This window comes from Crocuta crocuta, unplaced genomic scaffold (assembly GCF_008692635.1).
Source record: "Crocuta crocuta isolate KB4526 unplaced genomic scaffold, BGI_CrCroc_1.0 scaffold49, whole genome shotgun sequence".
In the NCBI taxonomy this organism is placed as follows: Eukaryota; Metazoa; Chordata; class Mammalia; order Carnivora; family Hyaenidae; genus Crocuta; species Crocuta crocuta.
This window is the reverse complement of record NW_027536462.1, coordinates 609,367-612,350: the sequence shown is the minus strand read 5'-3', so window position 1 is coordinate 612,350 and position 2,984 is coordinate 609,367.

Here is a 2,984-nt window from a genome sequence, read left to right as displayed (position 1 = left end):
GTTCTGTGCCGACAGTACAGAGCCTGCTTGGGATTCTCTCTCTCTCCCTCTCTGACTGCCTCTCTCCCACTTGCATATTCTCTCTCTTTCAAAATAAATAAACTGGGTGGCTCAGTCGGTTAAGCATCCGGCTTTGGCTCAGGTCATGATCTCACGGTTTGTGGGGGCGAGCCCTGCATCAGGCTCTGTGCTGACAGCTCAGAGCCTGGAGCCTGCTTCGGATTCTGTGTCTCCCTCTCTCTCTGACCCTCCCTGCTCATGCTGTCTCTCTCAGAAATAAATAAAACATTAAAAAAATTTTAAATAAACAAACTTAAAAATATATATTTGTCATTATTAGAAAGGTCAGAAATCTAGGAATAGGAGGGCCAAAGAGTAAGAATTTGTGTTTACGACATCCTGATTTAGAGCACTGACATCACCCTTTCCTGACACCCTTTTCTCTGCATCTCCCAGTTGGCAAGGCCGTGTGGTTGGTTCTGCCCACTGAGTGGTGAGCTGAAATGACAGGTATCACTTCCTGTCCCGGACTCAATGTGGGAGGGAGAACAAGGGCATGAAGACAGAGGGGCAAGGTTCATTAGGCATCACCAAATGGTAGTCTACCAGTCTGGTCAAATAATCATTCATTTGTTCATGCTTTCATCCATTCCTCAAATCCCTCTTGAGTACCCTTCCTGAGTCCAGTGCTGTGTTCGACTCTGGGGATCAAAAGATGAATAATCAGGGTCACTGCTGTCAAAGTATTCCACCTGTCACAGAGGAAACAGGTGTAAGCAAATAATTGCAATATAATGTGTCCATCCCTATCAGGGAGGGGAACACTGTGTGGAGTCCAGAGAGGCTTCCTGGAGGAGGTGACACAGCAGCTAGATCTTAAAAGGCCAGTCAGTGATTACCAAGCAGATAGGGGGCAGAAGAGCTTTTCAGGCAGAGGAAGCCACACCTCTGAAGATACCAAATGTTGCAGGTGTTGTGCAGAGGTTCCCGGTGGCTGGATCACAGGGTGTGTGGAACGTAAATGCCAGGCTAAGGCGTTTTGATTAGATACCGAACCCTGGGAAAGCAAAGGAGGTTTTCCAGCAGAGAAGTAATGGAAAGTGAAGTCTTTCCAGGAGAATAACTCCAGTGGGAGGGGAGAAGCAGAAGTGGCAGGAGACAGATTGGAGGCAGGCCGGGTAGGAGGCCACTGTACGAGTGCTGGGAAGGGATAATGAGGGACAAACCGAGGCGGGGGGTGAGGACTGAGGGGCGAGAGGCCAGGCTTAAGCAGAATTTCTGGGGTATAAGGGAGAGATGTTGGAATAGGAGCCCAATGCTGACTAATTCTGGATGACTGGTCCAAGTACTTGAGACAGAGGCCTGGAGTGAAGGCCACGGGTCCATTGGGCCTCCATAGCTTGATAGGAATTTGGTTGTTCTAATTCTCTGCTTCCTAATCAATTTTCTGGTGTCTAGTTTGGCCTACTGAGGAGATCAACCCTCCTGGAAGAATGTTCTGTGTAGATTAAACACTTGTGTTAACAACCCAGAGAGGACTACCTAGTCAAAAATACACATTCCTCTTTAAGAAACAAAATAGATGAGCATATGGGAAGGGGAGGGGAGAGAAGAGAGGGAAACGAATCACAAGAGACTCTTAATGATAGAGAACAAACTACGGGCTGACGGAGGGGGTAGGTGGGAGATGGGCTAGACGGGTGATGGGTACTAAGGAGGACACTTGGGTTTTTCTTGGTATTATTAGAATTTTAATGGAGAGTATAAGCACAAATTTTAAACTATTATTTTTTAAAATATTTTTAATAGTTTGTTGTCAAGTTGGTTTCCATATGGTTTTTACATTTTTTTTAGATGTTTATTTATTTTTGAGAGGGAGGGAGAGAGGGAGAGTGTGCACAGGCATAAGCAGGACAGGGGCGGGGCAGGGGGGAGGGAACAGAGGATCCCAAGTGGGCTCTGCACTGACAGCAGCGAGCCTGACTTGAGGCTCAAACCCACAAACCATGAGATCATGACCTGAGCCGAAGTCAGACGCCCTACCAACTGAGCCCCCCGGGCGCCCCAGGACAACACTGGTTGTGATGAGCCCCGGGTCGCTGAATTCTACTCCTGAGACCAATATTGCACTGTATGTTACCTAACTAAAATTTAAATTAAAAAAAAAAAAGGAAAAAAAACCCAGATATGTTCCTCTTACCTCCTGCTCTGCTGCTAAGGAAATAGGTCCCATTTTCACGTTGTGGCTGACGTTCTTCCTTCTGGAACAGATGGGTACATTTTCCCCTCTACGTGTAAGATCTGTAGAGGTGACAGAATTTGCTATAGACTGAATGTCGGGTGTGAGAGGAATAGGAAAGGTGAAGGTAACGCCAGGCTTTGGGCTTGAGCAATGAGAGGAGCAGAGTTACCTCTGATTGAGAGGAGAATGAGGCACAGGATGGAGGAGGCAGGAGTTTAGTTTTGAATGTGCTGTAGGTGAGATGCTACTGGGCGTGCAGGTGGAAAGATGGAGAAAGTGGCTGAACATATTAATAGGATGTTCCAAGATATTACCCAAAATGTGGCAAAGAAAGAGATGAAAAATAGAAAAGAAGGATTACTTAGATATGGAGGAGAGAATGAGACAGCCTAATAAATGTTTAATTGAAGTCACAGAAGGGAAAAAATNAAACACATTACACTGAAACTGTAGAACCAAAAAAACCCAAAAAACCAAAAAACAAAAAAACCCCTGAAGTCAAAAAACCAAGATTCTAAAAGCAGCTGGGAGAGTGGGGGATGGGATGGGACACAATTACCTATAAAAGAAGGACAATTAGAATGTCATCATAGTTGCCAACAGCAACAGTGGAACCCTGAAGAGAGCCAAATGCTTCTTTTGAAAAAATATAATTCACATACCATGCAATTCATTCTTTTAAAATGTGCAATTAAGTGGGTTTTTTTTTTTATATTTACAAAGTTGTGCAATCATCACTACT